Here is an 18,421-nt window from a genome sequence, read left to right as displayed (position 1 = left end):
AGCAGGAGTTATAATTTCACAGACAAATTCTTATCAAACTTCTTTATTTTTGTGGATTATTTTACATCAATTTTTTTCTGATTTTATTACTCGATCAGCATGACATGCTGTAAACCAAACAGGAGAGTTGTTAATTAAAGTTTGACAATAAAAAAAAAATAAATGTCATGTTTTCAAATTCTAATGAAACAAAAAACTAGGTGTGACCCAAGAACCATGCTGGTTGGCTGCTGCCACCACTGACATATTTCCTACGTTCAGACATCGGAAAATTAATCTTTGTTTTTTTATTTCGTGGTCAAGAGTTAGTCATTTACAAGACATAGAAATGTTAGATAGATATAAAATATATTTGCCTGTTTTTAATGGATTGGTAGAAATAACCTCTAAGGTTCTTAAAAAAAAGTATTTTCTTAAAATTCAGAATTCCAAGAGTCATATGCTTTTGCCACTACTGTCCTATTTTTTATCTACTAAACAATTTAATTATCTCTGTCATAAACCTAATGCTTTAATTCTTAATTCCCAGCTATTGCTCTATGAGAGCTTACTGTTATATTCCCGCTGTCTCTCCCCCTCTCTACCTCTCTCTGTCTCTCTTGCTCTTCTCGCTAGCAACGTGGACTAGAATTCGTCGATTCTCAGGGTTACAGTAACTAGTTCCACTTAAGACCTCTCACAGTGTTGTAAACTTTAACACGAGGATGTCATACGAGGTAACCAATTCTCTCCCCCTGCTTTACCTGTAGATGGTACTATACTAGTTTCAGATTTACAGTCATACACCAGTAACCAAAGACTCAACATTTAGCAGAACAATTTGTATTGTGCCCAGGATGGTTGGTATTGAAAATGAGATATATCGGTCCACGTTTTGGTATAGGCCCCATATACCGGTACCTTCCTATATTCGGTATTTTCATGATTTTTGCAACATTTTTTCACGGATTTGTCTAAAAATTGGTCCTAGTTGGTGTGGCGAAACATTGTATGTAAAGGTCCACATTTTGATATAGCCCCTCATAAAACGGTACCTCCCAATATTCGGTATTTTCATGATTTTTGCCACATTTGTTCAAGGATTTGTCTAAAAATTGGTATTTGTTGGTCATGATGGGTTCTAGCTCGTGTGGCGAAGCATTGTATGTATAGGTCCACGTTTTGGTATAGTCCCCATATAACTGTACCTCCCGATATTCGGTATTTTCATAATTTTTGCAATACTTTTCCAGGGATTTGTCTTAAAATTGGTATTTGTGGGTCATAATGGGTACAAGTTTCGGTGGCGAAAAATTGTATGTGTAGCTCCCGTTTTGGTATAGCTCCTCATATAATGGTATCTCCCGATATTCGATATTTTCATCATTTCTGCCAAATTTTCTCACGGAATTGTGTAAAAATTGGTATTTGTTGGTCATAATGGGTTCTAACGTCAGTGGCGAAACATTGTATGCATAGGTCCAAGTTTTGGTATAGCTCCTCATATAACGGTACCTCCCGATATTCGATATTTTCATGATTTTTGCCACGGTTTTGTCTAAAAATTAGTCTATGTAGGTCATAATGGTTCCTAGCTCGTGTGGCGAAAATTTTGGTATAGTCCCCATATAACGGTACCTCCCTATATTCGGTATTTTTTTCACGGATTTGTCTAAAAATTGGTATTTGTGGGTCATAATGGGTCCTAGCTCGTATGGCGAAACTTTTTATGTATAGATTCACGTTTTGGTATAGACCCCATATAACGTTACCTCCCTTTATTCGGTATATTTTTGTCACATTTTTTGCGGATTTTTCTAAAATTTGGTATTTGTAGTTCATTATGGGTTCTAGTCCGGTGGCTGAACATTGAATATTTAGTTCCACGTTTTTCTATAGTGCACATATAACGATATTCGGCATTTTGATAATCCTAGTCACATTTACCCTCAAAATTGTCTCAAATTTGGTATTTTAGAAGATTTGATAGATGACAATTCTTGAAGTATAAAATTTTCCATAGAGGTTCCCGATTTGGAATGGCCCCACATAACGGCCTAACTACATTACCCAAACGGTCTTTCTGACATATGAGGTTTAAAGTGGATCACGCTTGAATTCAGATACTTTTATATAAAAATGTTTCCTTTACCCGAAGGTGGAGGGTATTAAAAGTTCGGCCCGGCAGAAATCGAGTTAATTGGTGTTGCTGGCGGGTTGTGTTAACGTGTTTTCCAACTCCCCAAATTCTCCTAAATTATTATAACTGGTATAATTTCATGCTCATTAATTGCCATTTTGGAATATTTCCTTTTATAATACAATGTAGTTTGTTCAAATATTAAGTTCTGAAAGATCTCAAACAGGAAAGTTATTAAAAATTGATCGGTTAAAAATAAAGGTTTTCACCGAAAAATAAATTTTTAATAAATCTTAAAATACAATTTAACGTGTTTTGTTACAAAATCATAAAACTTAACTCAAAATCTTGAAATCTTTAACGAGAGCGATTCATTTTTCAGGGGTATAGAACATAAGGAAAAAAAATCCTTTGGGTTTGAAGAAAAATTGAAAAATATTGAATGAATCACAAATTCATATAAAACGATTCTCAACCGCATCTCTTGAATATGCTAATTTTATTGTTGCTTATCACAAAAGTTAATTACTTTTTAATAAACAATATAATTTTAAAATAATTTTCAATTTGTTATCTCTTGTTTATCCCATAAAAAATGCCTTGAATTTCAAATGCCACTTGAAAATGCCAATATAAATTTTAATAAGATGGCATCAGTGTAAATTATTGATTCTTAAAATAAGAATTTGCTGCTGGATATTGAAATATATATTTAGACAGGTTAAAGTATGAGTGGGCTATGCCGACAGATGTATACCCTCAGCCCATGTTTGATTATTTAAATATATTTTGACTTCTGTTATGATTATTCAAATTGTTAAGCCTCTATGGAGTAGGTTCCGAAGGAATAGGTCAATATCGATATTTCGTATCGGGCGTAACGAAATATGATATACATTTTGCGACGTGCCAGGTTCGGCCTGTATTGGTTATTTCCTACACCTTATATAAGATATGTCAGAATTACTAGAAAATGTTAAAATGTACGTGAGGTACCAGAAATATAGTTGACCGATGCATTCCATTTTCATACTTCATCTAATACAGATAAAATTATTTGGTATGGGCAAGATTACAAGAAAATCGAAAATTTATATCCAGTTTTATGCGAAATCATAAATTCCACATTCATCTCAGGTTTCTGGTTGAGAGAAATATTTAGATATGGCATGTTGTAAAGAATCGGTGATTTGTTTCGCAAGTTATGACAGATGAAAGTATTGAACATTTTGACCCTTTGTGGATGACGCACCAGAAGGGGTTTCGCAGATATACAGGGTGAGATGAAAAAACTACAACGAATTTCAGACTGCTGTCATTTCTAAGCCACTCGTCCGACAGCTGTTAAAATTATTCCAGTGACAGCTCATTATATTGTTTACAAGCGTACAGAAGCATTTTGTAGAGAATTTTCCAGAAAAAATAAGTTATTCGTGACGGAATTCAAGCGGGATAGTGTGATTTCTTTATATTTGGCTGGAAAACCACAAGTGGCTATCGTTAGAGCACTCCAGCATTTAAATGTGAATAAATCTTTTGTGTTTCGTACCATCGCCCGTTACCGTGATACTGGTAGCGTAGCCCGACGTCAAGGAAATCAGCAGAAATGGTTCGAAAATTAAAGAAGCGACTTGATCGAAACCCACGTCGCAGTGGCCGGAAAATGGCTCGTGAGCTGAACATATCGCAATATTCCATTCGGCAAATATTGAAAATTGAGCTCTGGAAATTCCAAGAAGTGGAAGAACTTAAACGCAACGGAAAGAAAATAGACTCAAAAGTGCTACAGAGTTGTTTCGCTTGGCTGAAAGTGCTGAACTGCCGAATTTGGCTTTCTCCGCTCCGATGAGAAAACATTCGTTGTCCAGCAAACGAACAAAATGATCGTGCTTACTTGCCTAAAATGTCAGTTGAAAATGTGCACCTTCGGTTGGCCACCAGAACTCAAGCGCCGGTCATGGTGATGGTGTGGTCCGCCGTAGCAACCAATGGTCGCTCTCCGCTCGTATAAATCGACCGTGGCACCAGAATAAATGCCGAACACGCAAACATTTTAGCCACAGACCTTGGACATTCCAACAGGACTCAGCACCATCATTTGGTTACAAAATGAGGTTCCTCGTTTCATTTCCAGCGCACAATGGCCACCAAAATCTCCGGATATCAATCAGTTGGACTGTTGTATCTGAAGTATTTTTTGGAGTGTCTGGAGGTTGGCACTAAAAAATACCAAATACCAATACCGATCACCTCAAGCAAGCGCTTCGCCGGTAATGGCTCGTCAAAATACCGCAGAGCAACACTCGGCCAGCGTGTGACGGTTTCATTGGCCATATGAAGACCATAATTCGTACCAGAGTTGACCAATTCGAACAAATCTAAACTTATTCTAAAATTTGATACTACATCCGACATGTTTTGCTTTCATTCAATAAAATTAAAAAAAATATATGTAAAAATTATGGCGTTTGACTTTGTTGTAATTTATCTCACCCTGTATACCCGCTGTAGTCTGTAGTTTGTTATCAGTATTTTATATTATCAGCAAAATATTCGTATCTTATTTTCAAAAGTTTAAAAATATTTTAATTTCTCCTCAGTTACCGAAATTCTTTCACATCCAAAAAAATTATGTCAATTCTGCCCTAAATACACGGTACTAAGATATTTTTGGAGCTATCACCAACTCATTGCATTTTTCCATTAAAAAAGATACCACCATGAATTTCCGATTGAAATAAAGACATGTATATATTATCATGGCTACCATCACCACCAACCCCCCTGGGACCTGCAATGTAAACAAATGTTGTAATTTGTTATCTTAACAAAATCCAAAAAAAAAAAAAAAATATCCCACGGAGTGGCTATTCCCAAATATAAAAAGCAAATCACACAAATGCCCCTCGCCATGTCCAATTACACCCATCTGTGGGTGAGATGGCTATTGCTTTTCCAAGTGATTGGCAGAGTGAAAATTTAGTGCAGTCTCAAGTACCTGTTGCTGTGGAAAGTTTCCGCGTAACACAAAATCTCTGATTATGATGATGGAGAAGATCAACAAGCATATTACAGTTTTGAGCAAATAAACCATTAATTAGAATAGAATAGAAAGAAAGAAAATACAAAAGAAAGACAACAAAAATAGATGAGAGAAAAAGAAAAACTCCCATGTGGGGCGACTGCATAGCACAACATCTGGAACGGAAGTTAAATATTTTGATGTTTTCAAACAAAATAAAGACATCCAAACAATCAAACGAATGAACCAACTTTTTTTTTTTTGTAATGAAGATGAAGTGATTGTTGTTTTTTGTTTTGTGAAATATTTGGCAATTACAATTTATTGGCCACACACACACCCATTGTCTTTTGTTGCACCGCTCCGACGGCCGGTGATTTATTAACAAAGTCACGTAGATTTTTAATGCATTTTTGAAAGACTGAAAACACACAAATTCTTTAAAAAAACACCATGTTTGAAGGTCTGAAGTTGCCTCAAAAAATATCCTTTAAAAAAAATATGATGTTGCCTCAAAAGGAAGGTCTGATCTTATGTAAAAAATTTCTTCAAAAAATCCATATTAGAAGATCCGTTCTTTAAAAATTCCACATTTAAGGGTCTGATGTTCACTTTGAAGGTTGAATGTTCGGATATGAAGCATTTTAAATTTCTTTAAAAAAAACACCATGTTTGAAGGTCTAAAGTTTGCTTAAAAAAATATCCTTTAAAAAAATTTGATGTTGCCTCAAGAGGAAGGGCTGATCTTGTTTGGAAAAAAAAAAAAAATAATCCTTCAAAAAATTCATATTTGAAGGTCCGATCTTGTGTGAAAAAAAACTCTTTAAAAATGCCATGTGTGACGGTTGAATGTTAAGGTATGAAATAGGTATGATGTTGGGATAAAATTTTCTTCAAAAAATCCACGTTTGAAAATCTGATGTTGGGTATGAAAAAATATCCTTAAAAAATCCACTTTTGAAAATCTGATGTTGGGTATGAAAAAATATCCTTAAAAAATCCACGTTTGAAAATCTGATGTTGGGTATGAAAAATATCCTTAAAAAATCCACCTTTGAAAATCTGATGTTGGGTATGAAAAAATATCCTTAAAAAATCCACGTTTGAAAATCTGATGTTGGGTATGAAAAAATATCCTTAAAAAATCCACGTTTGAAAATCTGATGTTGGGTATGAAAAAATATCCTTAAAAAATCCACGTTTGAAAATCTGATGTTGGGTATGAAAAAATATCCTTAAAAAATCCACGTTAAAAGGCCTAAAGTTGGGGTATGAGCAAACTTTCTTTAAAAAATCCACGTAGAAGGTCTGATGTTGGGGTATGAGCAAACTTTCTTTAAAAAATCCACGTAGAAGGTCTGATGTTGAGGTATGAGGAAATTTACTTTAAAAAATCAGCGTTTGGAGGTCTGATGTTGGGTATGAAAAAATATTCTTTTAAAAAAGCACTTTTAAGGGTCTGAAAGAAAATTCAGTAAAAATCACGTTTGAAGGTGTGATGTTGCCTGAAAAAATATAACTTAAAAAAACACACGTTTGAGGGTCTGATATTGTCTCGAAAAAATTAATTTAAATAATTAACCATGTTTGGAGGCCTGAAAGAAATATTCTTTAAAAACATGTTTGAAGGTCTAATATTGGGGTATGAGCAAATTTTCTTTAAAAAACATGTTTGAAGGTCTAAAATGGGGGTATGAGCAAATATTCTTAAAAAAATACATGTTTGAAATCCATGTTGCCTGAACAAATATTCCTTAAAACGTTTGAGGGACTGATGTTGGCTTAAAAATGTTATTGTTCCCTCAAAAATTTTTCTGTAAAAAATCCACGTTTGAAGGGGTATGTTCCCGTTCACGTTTGAAGGTCGAATGTTGAGGCATAAAAAACCTGTTTAAAAATCCACCTTTGAAGGTTGGATGTTGATGTATGGAAAAGGTATGATATTGAGGCATGAGAAATTTTTCGTTAAAAAATTCAAGTTTGAAGGTCTGAGGTTGGGGTTTGAGCAAATTATCCTTAAAAAGTCTACATTGGAAAATTTGATATTTGAGTTGAGCAAACTTTGTTTAAAAATTCCATGTTTGAAGGTTTGATGTTGCCTGAAAAAATATTGCGTGAAAAACACATTTGAGAGTCTGATATTGCCTCGAAAAATATTCTTTAAAATATTCACGTTTGAAGGTCTGAAGTTCCCTGAAAAAAATATTCCTTAAAAATCCATGCTTGAAGGTCTGTTGCTCAAAAATCCATGTTTGAAGGTCTGATGTTGCCTGGAAACATATTCTTTAAAAAATCCATGTTTAAGATTCTGACGTTACATGAAAAAATATTCTTTAAGAAATCGACGTTTGTTGCTTAAAAATCCATATTTGAAGGTCTGATGTTGCCTGAAAAAATATTCTTTAAAAAAGCAAAGGCAGAAGGTCTGATGTTGCGCTAAAAAAATTTTAAAAAATCCACCTTTAATTATCTGATGTTGGGTTAAAAACTATGCTTTAAAAAATCCAGATTTGAAGGTCTGATGTTGGGGTATGAGCAGAGGATTTTTTTTTAAATGTACGTCTGAAGGTTTATGTTTCCTGAAAAAATATTCCTTAAAAATCGATGTTTGAAGATCTGATGTTCTTTAAAAATCCACGTTTGATGGTCTTAAGTTGGGGTTACATGCAGGTGTATGAAAAAAATATTCTTCAAAAAATCTGCGTCTGAAGGACTGAACTTAAGTTTGAAGGTTGGATGTTGGGGGTATGAAACGATATTTTTTAAAAATTCATGTTTGAAGGAGTAAATCTAAGTTTGAAGGTTAGAGTTTGGGGTATAAAACGATATTTTCTTTAAATCCACGTTTAAAGGTCTGAATCCACATTTATATGTTGAATGTTGGGGTCTGAAAAAATATTTTTTAATAAATACACTTTTGAAGGATCGCATACTCACAGTAAATACTCCTCTTTTAACTGAATTCCCTCTTCTTTATCTGTCCATCTTCCCATTTCAGCTCACTGTCCGATGTTGACGCTTTGTTGACAAAACGGTAGCATGTCAGTTGTTTCATTTTTCTTCAGCTTGCATTTTAATAGTCGACAAAATTGCATCTTGTCTTTCAATACGGTTATCTGAAAGCAAACTTCACAGCTACAGTTAACAAGAACAACAAGCAAACCCGTTCAGTCCTCAAGACTTAACTCATAGACAAAAAGTTAACAATAATAATTCATGTAGCCAATGTTATTCATCCATCCATCCGTCCATCTATCCTGCCATTGGGTCCCCCACACATAACCAGTCCATCAATGAGAGGAGTCAATTGCATTGCAAAGAGCCATAACAATAGCAGGCAGAGACTAGACCGTACTGGAATTGTTGTGGTAACGAATTGCATTTTCACAACCATAAATAGCCGTTCACAGCTTCGGACGGACGGACGGACAGTCCAAACAAAAGTGGAGATGAAGAAATACTGTCAACTGCCAGCCATATCAACGAGGCGAGATAGACATCCAACTCAATGACCATATTTTTCTTGAAAACCGTTTGCCGGGTTTGTTGACTGACTGTTGTGGGTGCATGGAAACTATTTGAAATTGACTATCTGTCTGACGAAAGACAAACTGACGACTGGCTGACTGACTGAATAAATGAATGAATGGAGCAAATGAACAGACCATGGGACGAATGAGCTTAGCAGTGAGTGGAATGCCCGAATAATTTATGATGCAGTCATCGCCATCATCATCATCGCCGCCACCATCATCCTCTTCTTCATCATCTTTGTGTACATAGCTGTGTTGTCATTGGCTGGCATTATGCATAAAATGCAAAAGTTAATAAAAAAAAAAGCATTTTTGCACCCAAGACCGAGGACCGTTTACACTGATGGTCCCTATTTATAGATGCTGCTGGTTGGTAGCTACTGCTTGGTGGACACACAATGGCAAGACGATCTCTTGGCATACTGCTGCATCCAAAACCAAAACTAAAACCAAAAAAAAAAAAAAAAAAAACAAACCTTTGGAATAATGATTGTTTGTTTTATTGACAGTTTTCCTATTTCGTAAATATTTATACAATTGAAATTTTACAATTATTATTTTCTTTAACAACGTTGTTGAATGGACCAGAAAAAAATGGAGATGACGTTGTTTGAAGCTAGTTCGATATTGAGGATACCATCGGGTAAATGTTGAAGCTAAAAGACAACACTCCTAAAGAGTTGATAAAAAATATTCTTTTAAAAATCCACGTTTGAAGGTGTGATGTTGGGGTATGAGCTAATTTTCTTTAAAAAATCCAAGTTTAAAGGTCTGATGTTGGGGTATGAGCAAATTTTCTTTAAAAAATCCACGTTTGAAGGTTTGATGTTGGGGTATGAGCAAATTTTCTTTAAAAAATCCACGTTTGAAGGTTTGATATTGGGGTATGAGCTAATTTTCTTGAAAAATCCGCGTTTGAAAGTCGGATGTTGAAGTATGAGCAACATTTATTTATAAAATCCAGGTTTTAAGGACTGATATTGGGGTTTGAGCAAAGTTTCTTTAAAAAATTCATGCTTGAAGGTCTAATATTAGGGTATGAGCAAATTTTCTTTAAAAAAATACCCGTTCGAAGGTCTGATGTTGGAGTATGAGCAAAATTTCTTTAAAAAAAGATGAACAAAATTTCTTTAAAAAATTCAAGTTTGAAGTTCTGATGTTGGGGTATAATCAAATTTTGTTTAAAAAATTAATGTTTGAAAATCTGTTTTTTTTTTTTTTTAATCAATGTCTGAAGTTATGGTATTGGGGTATAACCATTTTTTTTTTTTTTTAAATCAAAGTTTGATGTTCTTATATTGGGGTATGAGGAATTTTCTTAAAAAAAATCACACTTGAATGTCTGATGTTGAGGTATGAGCAAATTTTCTTTAGAAAATCCACGTTTGAATGTCTGATGTTGGGGTATGAGCCAATTTTCTTTAAAAAATCAACGTTTGAAGGTCTGGTATTGGGGTATGAGCAAATTTTCTTTAAAAAAATCCACGTTTGAAGGTCTGATGTTGGGGTATTAGCCAAATTTCCTTAAAAATCCACGTTAGAGTATTAAATGCAATTCCTTAAAAAAATCAACGATTAGATGGGGTATAAAAAAATCCTTTAAAAACTCCAATTTTGTAGGTCTGTTGCTGGGATATGAAAACGTAAAGTATTATTTAAACAAGTAAAAAAGCTGTAAGTTCGGCCGTTTAAAATTCTGTTTAAATCTTAAAAATACCGAATGCCTATACGACGACGTAGACCTGCATAAGCAACTTTTGTCATAAGTTATTACAATATTTAAATGCGAAACCTGAAGAAAAATCTATTTATAATGTAGCTAAAATCATCAAAATACCGAATATAGGAGGTACCGTTATGTAGGGGCTATACGAAGGCGAAGGCATTACCAACTTCACATGCGAAATTTGAAACAATCCCGGTAAATAATGTCGCTAAAATCATCAAAATACCGAATATCGGGGGGGGGGGGGGGGGGGGGGGGGGTACCGTTATATCGGGGCTATATGAAGACGTGGACCTACATGGCTCATTTTTTGACTTAGGATGTAGTATCCATTACGCACTTCAAACACCAAATTTGAAACGATTCCGGTAAATAACGTCGTTAAAATCATCAAAATACCGAATATCGGGGGGTACCGTTATATGGGGGCTATACGAAGACGTGGACTTGTACAGATAATTTTCTGTCTTAGGCTGTAGTATTCATTACGAACTTCAAATGCCAAATTGGAAACAATTCCAGTGAATAATGTCGCTAAAATCATCAAAAAACCCAATATCAGGAGGTACCGTTATATGGGGGCTATATGATAACTTGGACCTACATGGCCCATTTACGAACTTAACTACTGGCAAAATATACATGTGTGCAAAATTTTAGCCTTCTATCTCAATTTGTTCGAAAGATAGCGTGATTACAACAGACAGACGGACAGACAGACACACAGACAGACAGACGGACATGGCTAAATCGTCTTAGAATTTTACGCTGATCAAGAATATGTATACTTTGTTGGGTCTGACATGAGTATTTCGAGGAGTTACAAACGGAATGATAAAATTAATATACCCTGTGGAGGGTATAAAATTAATATATAGTATGGTGGAGAATATAAAAATCCACGTTTGAAGGTCTATAGTTGAGGAATGAAAAAGTATTCTTTAAAAAATTCACGTTTGAAGGTCTGATATTGGGGTATGAAAAAGTATTCTTTAAAAATTCGCGTTTGGAGTTCTGATATTGGGGTATAAAAAAGTATTCTTTAAAAAATCCACGTTTCAAGGTCGGACAAAATCTTTAAGGAATCCACGTTCAAAGATTATATGGTGGGGTACGAAAGAAAATTCTTTAAAAATATCCATGTTTTAAGTTCTGAATCCACGTTTGAAGGTTTGATGTTGGGGTACGAAACATTCTTTAAAAAATCCACGTTTGAAGGTCTGAATTCACGTTTGAAAGTCTGAATCCACGTTTGAAGGCCTGATGTTTAAGTATGAAAGAAAATCCCTAAAAAATCCACGTTTGAAAGTCTGAATCCACGTTTGAAGGCCTGATGTTGAAGTATGAAAGACAATTCCTTAAAAAATCCACGTTTTAAGGTCTGATGTTGGGGTTTAAAAGATAATCTTTAAAAAAAAATCTAATAAAAAATCCATATATTATGAAAGAAAAAATAATAATTTTTAGGCCACCCATTTTATGTAAATTTCGAACATAGTTAACTAAAAATATTTTCTTCTTTTTTCAGGTATTAATTTAAACCCCCAAGAAATATTCCTGCTTTGCCATAAGAGGTGAGTAATTACACACTTGTTTTTGTCACATTGATATGCAAACTGCATTAATGTCTGAACAAAGTACAACAACATACATAGCATTTTGTAGGAGTATTTAATTGATGATTTTATTATTATAATTTTGCGTACCAATTAAAACACTTGGCACAATTAAGACAACAATCACGTTTCCACATACAAATTACTATGCAGCTCAGTTCGAATGGACAGCGAACAGTCGAGTACAAGTATGATGGACAACAAACAATGGTTGGTGAAAAATAAAATATTTTTACAATACAAGTCCATTGTAACCATGTTCGACTGTATGCAAAACAATTTGCAATAATCCAGTTAGAATTTCGAATGCAATCCGGTGATTGAAATCTAATCTTAAAATTCAGTCTACAACATAAATGGAATGGCTTTGATGTGTAGTGGAGAGGGAGAGAAAAAAACTGCTTACCAGGCAACAGTGTGATCCGATCATTGAAACTGGGTGCAGATGTTGATAGGGGTAATACCGGTGGTGTCAGCCAACCATTAAACTGCCAAATGAACCAAGGCAACTTAATCAATTACAACATCGGAGACTGAGTTATTTTACACAATATGTCAATTTAGTTACAATTTAATATTTGTCGTATACAGGCAACAACAGCAACAACGTAGCAAATAATGTATTATACATTATTTAGCTAAAAATAACTGATAACGGAAATTACTTTGTATTTAAATAAATTAAGTAGTACATTTTTTTAATTGAACAGATTGAAAAATATTAATCAATTAAAACTTGGAATTCCAGATAATGGCACACATTCATTCCGCTATTACTTAATTTATGCAAAGCGATACGTTATGGGCAACCAGGGTCTGGGAAATAGAGTGGCTGGAATGCAATTTTCGGGTCTGTTTTGGAAAATGTTAATACGCCCGTCAAGGGTGCTACCATGCTACAAAATTCACATTTTGTCCTACCAGTTATTAAGTCTGATGTTTGGGGTATGAAAAATATCCTTAAAAATCTGCTGCTGGGGTATGAAAAAATCTCTGTTTGAAGGTCTTATGTTGGGTTATGAAAAAATATTCTGTAAAAAATCCACGCTTGAAGGCCCAATGTTGGGGTATGAAAGAATACTTTTAAAATAAATCCACATTTGAAGGTCTGATGTTGGAGTATGAAAGACAATTCCTAAAAAAATCTACGTTTAATGGTTGGGGTATGAAAACATATTCTTTAAAAAATCCTCGTTTGAAGGTCTGAGGTAGCCGGTAAAATTAGTCTTAAAAACTCCACGTTTGAAGGTTTGATGTTGGGATATGAAATCAAATCTTTAAAAAGTTAACGTTTTGAAGGTCTGATGCTGGGGTATGAAAAAATCAAAAAATTCACGAAAATATGATGAAAAAATCTTCAAAGAAATCTACGTTTGAAGGTCTGAAGTTGGAGTATGAAAGACAATTCCTAAACAAATCCATGGTTGAATGTCTGATGGTGGAGTATGAAAACATATTCTTTAAAAATCCACGTTTGAGGTAGCCTGTAAAAATAGGTGTGATATTGGGATATGAAAAAAGAAAAAGGAACAAGAAGTTATGGGAAACAGGTCAAAAAAATACCCGGTAAAGTGAATATGCCGGGCATCGGTGCTACCTCCGAAAAAAATTACATATTCTTTCTTCCAATAATTCAGTCGTTTCTGGGGGAATATAACTGATTTTCAACCTTTATTTTTATACCCTCCACCATACTATGGAGGGTATATTAACTTTGTCATTCCGTTTGTAACTCCTCGAAATACTCATGACAGACCCAACAAAGTGTATATATTCTTGATCAGCATAAAATTCTAAGTCGATTTAGCGATGTCCGTCTGTCTGTCTGTTGTAATCACGTTATCTTTCGAACGAATTGGTATAGAAGGTTAAACGTGTTTATTTTCCCAGTAGGCAGGTTAAGTTCGTAAATGGGTCATGTAGGTCTACGTTTTCATATAGCCCCCATATAACAGCAAAATTATTCACCGGAATTGTTTAAAATTTGGTAGTTGAAGTTCAAAATAGATACTACAGTCTATGATAGAAAATTATCTGGGCAGGTCCACGTCTTCGTATAGCCTCTATATAACGGTACCTCTAGATATTCGGTATTTTTATGATTTTAGCGACATTATTCACCGGAATTGTTTCAAATTTGGTATTTGAAATTCGAAATGGATACTACAGCCTAAGACAGTAAATTGTCTATGCAGGTCCACGTCTTCATATAGCCCCCATATAACGGTACCTCCCTATATTCGGTATTTTGATGATTTTAGGGACATTATTCTCCGCAGTTGTTCCAAATTTGGTATTTGAGATTCGTAATGGATACTACAGCCTATGACAGAAAATTGTCTGTGCAGGTCCAGGTCTTCGTATAGGTGACATATATCAGTACCTCCCTATATTCGGTATTTTGATGATTTGAGGTGCAATACTCACATTACTTGTTTAGGATGTCGTATTTGAAGTTCGTAATGGATGCTACAGCCTGTGAGAGAACTTGTCTATGCAGGTCCAGTCTTCGTATAGCTCCGATATAACGGTACCAACCTATATACGGTATTTTGATGATGCTACTTTATTTACCGTTAATAATATGGTAATGGCTTATAACAAACATTGCCTATGTGGGTCCACGTCGTATAGACCCCAATATAATGGTTGTATACGGTATTTTTAAGATTTTAAAAGAATTTTTAAGGGATTTTATTATTTGAAAATTTCCAAATTCGTCCCGGCCGAACTTACTGCTTTTTAACTTGTTATGCTTGTAAACAACATAATGAGCTGTCACTGGAATAATTTTAAAAGCTGTCGGACGAGTGGTTTTGAAATTACAACAGTCTGAAGTTGGTTGTGGTTTTTTCTTCTCACCCTTTATGCTTAAAAACTCCCTTTAAACTATTTTGGCTACCTCGTGACCAGCCTTCGATACCAAGTCCTATCTTGGTGTTTTTGTTAAAATTTGATGCCAACAAACCTCACTTGGTTAGTTCCTCATTATTCCTCCATTAATAGTGGAGTAGTACATCGATTCTTGATAAGAAGTCACTCTTTCTTTTTGGGTCTCCCAATATCGAATTATTTTCAAAAATTGTTGCCCAACATCATTCATCACAGTCGGTTTGAAAAGAAATGAACACAGTTCATGTTAAAACTTTTCACAACATCTTCCCGGAATTTAAATCCCCTAAAATAATCGATGATCGATTTGACACGGCACTTTAGCTTACAGGAATTAACATTTGGGTTTGATGCAACATGCTGCAACTGAGTAGCGATAAGACACTCTTTATTTTTTTTTAAATGCAATGCGGAAAAGTATTATGATGCCATAAAATCTTAATTCATTATAATTTCCAATTTAAATCCCATGTACCCACACACACACACATGTGGAAATAGGTATGTATGTGTGTTTACAAGAATTTGTCTTCTTTTGCCTGCCACCCAACCAAATTGATTGATCACTTTTCATGGCTGTCCAGAAATTTGTATGTTCGCCAGAAGCCTTTCATTTCATTGAAGGTTTCTTAAATGGATTCTGAAAGTTCTTGTTGTGTTTTTGAAGAAAGGAAAACAAGAAGAACAACACAATCTGACATGACGAACCAAACCCACTGCCGGTATTTTATTTTTGGGGGGGAGGTGGGTGTGTGTGCGTGCTCACCAATATCGGACAATGACACAAAGATCTTAAGCTGTCCGTCTCAATTTCCCCCCTACATTTGGAATGTTTTTATGCTGACACACTTGCCCTCAATCAAAATGACAACTATCATGCATGCAAGACAATCCGACAGCCGGCCGGTAGACAGACAAAGATATTGAATGTAAAACAAACATTTCAATACAACACACATTCGTGTTTGCTTTTTATATGGCGCTTAGTTTATTTGTTTGGCTTTGATTTGGTTTTTGCAAATTGCCCAGATCACAAACAAGTTCGGATCGAATGAATAAAAATAAATAAACAAAACAAAAATTTATTTTTCAATTATTGACGTTCATGAATGGAAAAAAGTTAGCAACAATTCTTTGATTCCTACCACATGGATCTAGTATGTGATTGGTATAATAGTGGACATACTGAAATACACTACGTATGTGGTCAATAAATCGTGTCAATTTTAAACATGTTCTGTCAAGCATTTACCAAACTCAAGTTATCCATCTGTAAGATCAGACATCAATCTGTAAATAAACTTGACAAAATTTATGGCCTATCGACTCAAATCTGCCAAAAAATACACGAGGTGAGTTGGCAGAAGTGAAAGAAGTATTGAAGGTCTTTTATCCGCAGAAGATCTGTTAAAGATCCTCCTTCTATAGAAGACCTGCTAAAGGTCTTTTATCTGTAGAAGACCTGACAAAGGTCCGCCTTCTCTTAAAGAGCTGTTATAGGTTCTTATTCTTCCGGGTTTCTATGGAAACCTGGTTGAAGGTCCTCCTTCTTTTAAAAAGCCTGTTTAAGGTCCTCCTTTTGTAGAACCTTTTAAAGGTCCTCATTCTGTCAAAAACTGTTAAAAGTTCTTCATTTGTAAAAGACCTGTTAAAAGTTCTTCTTCTGTTGAAGACCAGTTAAAGATTCTCCTTCTGTTGAAAACTTGTTAATGGTCCTCCTTCTGTTGAAAAACTTTTAATGGCCCACCTTTTGTAGAAGATTCATAAAAGGTCCTCCTTTTGTAGACGACATGTTCTATTTGTAGTAGGTCCTCATTCTGTCAAAAAGCTGTTAAAAGTTCTTCTTCTGTTGAAGACCTGTTAAAAAATCTTCTTCTCTTGAAGACATGTTAATGGTCCTAACTTTGTAGACGACATCTTCTATTTGTAGAAGACCTGTAAAAGGTATTTTATCTGTAGAAGACCTGATAAAGATCTTCCTTTTCTTAAAGAGTTGTTAATGGTTCTTCTTTTTTTAAAGACCTGTTAATGATTCGCCTTCTGTTGAAAAATCAATGAAAGATCCTCCTTCTGTATAAAAACCTGTTAAAGGTCCTCCTTTTGTAGAACTCTGTTAAAGCTCGTCATTCTGTCAAAAAGCTGTTAAAAGTTCTTCTTCTGTTGAAGACCTATTAAAAGTTCCTATTCTGTTGAAAACCTATTAGAGGTCCTCATTCTGTCAAAAAGCTGTAAAAAGTTCTTCTTTGGTTGAAGTCCTGTTAAAGGTCCTCACTCTGTTGAACAACTGTTACATATCCACCTTCTGTAGAAAATCCGTTAAATGTCCTCCCTTTGTAGACGACATGTTCTATTTGCAGAAGACCTGTAAAAGGTATTTTATCTGTTTAAGGTTCTTCTGCTTTTAAAGACCTTTTAATGATTCTCCTTCTGTTAAAGAGCTGTTAAAGATTCTCCTTCTGTTAAAAAACCGCTTAAAGGTCCTCCTTCTCTTGAAATCCTGTTAAAGGTCCTCCACCTGTAGAAGATCTCTTAAAGGTCTTCTCACTACAGAAGACCTGTTAAAGGTCTTCTCTCTACAGAAGATATGTTAAAGGTCTTCTCTTTACAGAAAACCTGTTAAAAGTATTTTCTCTATAGAAGGCCTACGGAATACCTAATAAAGATCTTCTTTCTATAGAAGACCTGTTAAAGTACTTCTATCTAGAAAATATTTTTAACCGGAAGACCTGTTGAAGGTCATCTCTCTGCAGAAGACCTGTTAAAGGTTGTATCCCTACAGAACACCTGTGAAAGATTCTCTCTCTACAGAAGATCTCTTAAAGGTCTTCTCACCACAGACGATCTTTTAAAGGTATTCTCACTACAGAAGATCTGTTAAAGGTCTTCTCTCCACAGAAGAGCTGTTAAAGGTCTTTTCTCCGAATAAGACCTGTTAAAGGTCTTTTCTCTGAAGAAGACCTGATAAAGGTCTTCTCTCTACAGAAGACCTGTTAGGACCTGTTAAGGGCCTTCTATCTACAGAATACCTGTTAGGGGTCTTCTATCTATAAAATACCTTTAGGGGTCTTCTATTTATAGAAGACCTGTCAAGTCTCTTCTATCTATAGAAGATCTGTTAAGGGTCTTTTCTCTGTAGAAGAACTATAAATGCTTATCTGCTCTTATCTGTAAAATACTCATTTATGCCTTCTATCTGTAGATGACCTGTTAAAAGGTATTTCTTTTGAATAAGACCCCTTAACGTTTTTCTATAAATAGAAGACCTCTTAAGGTTTTCTATCTATAGAGGACCTTTTAATGCCTTCTATCTATAGAATACCTGTTAAGGTCTCCTATCTATAGAAGACTTGTTAAACCTATAGAAGACCTCTTAAAGGCCTTCTAGCTAAGGACAGTTTCTTGAAAGTATTCTATGGATAGGCCTCTTAAAGGCTTTTTATCCGTAGAAGACCTCTTAATGATCTTATCTCTGTAGAAGACCAATTAAATGTCATCTATCTTCATAAGACCTTT

The 18,421-nt window shown here is 34.8% G+C and overlaps 1 protein-coding gene across 1 annotated transcript in view; it reads left to right on the top strand.

Moving 5' to 3' along the window:
- Nucleotides 1–18,421, top strand: part of LOC101896163 (uncharacterized) — a 192,805-nt gene that overhangs the window by 19,929 nt on the left and 154,455 nt on the right. Inside the window, exon 2 of the mRNA XM_059125948.1 lies at nt 11,929–11,974. The gene's annotated coding sequence lies outside the window, so the exon portion shown is untranslated. The remainder of the gene's footprint in view (nt 1–11,928; nt 11,975–18,421) is intronic.

Source organism: Musca domestica, unplaced genomic scaffold (genome assembly GCF_030504385.1).
Source record: "Musca domestica strain aabys unplaced genomic scaffold, Musca_domestica.polishedcontigs.V.1.1 36, whole genome shotgun sequence".
Lineage (NCBI taxonomy): Eukaryota > Metazoa > Arthropoda > Insecta > Diptera > Muscidae > Musca > Musca domestica.
The sequence above is the reverse complement of the archived record's forward strand: the minus strand, read 5'-3'. Positions and strand labels throughout refer to the sequence as shown.